Genomic DNA, 305 nt, shown 5'->3' with positions numbered 1-305 from the left:
CCGCGCTTTCAACCAACGGGATCTGCATCCGGGCTTCCGCGCATGCGGGGAAGGCCGTCTGAGAGAAGGCTCCCGGGCCGCTGCGCGCATGCGCGCAGCCACTCCGCCTGCGGGACTCCGGAGCTCTGGCATTTAAACCTAGAGCTTACTGTACTTTTACCGCCCGGCCTCTCACTCGGGCTCCGCAGGGTATGCCTGCGTCTGCGTGGGTCTCAGGGCGACGAGTTAAGTTTCGGTAGCTACTTTATATTTCCTTTTAAGTATTTGCTGGGCGTCTGCTCTGGCGTTTCCTGCATTTTGCTTGG

Source organism: Lontra canadensis, unplaced genomic scaffold (genome assembly GCF_010015895.1).
Source record: "Lontra canadensis isolate GAN:19392208 unplaced genomic scaffold, GSC_riverotter_1.0 scaffold7, whole genome shotgun sequence".
NCBI classification, from domain to species: domain Eukaryota; kingdom Metazoa; phylum Chordata; class Mammalia; order Carnivora; family Mustelidae; genus Lontra; species Lontra canadensis.
This window is presented reverse-complemented; position numbering follows the sequence as displayed.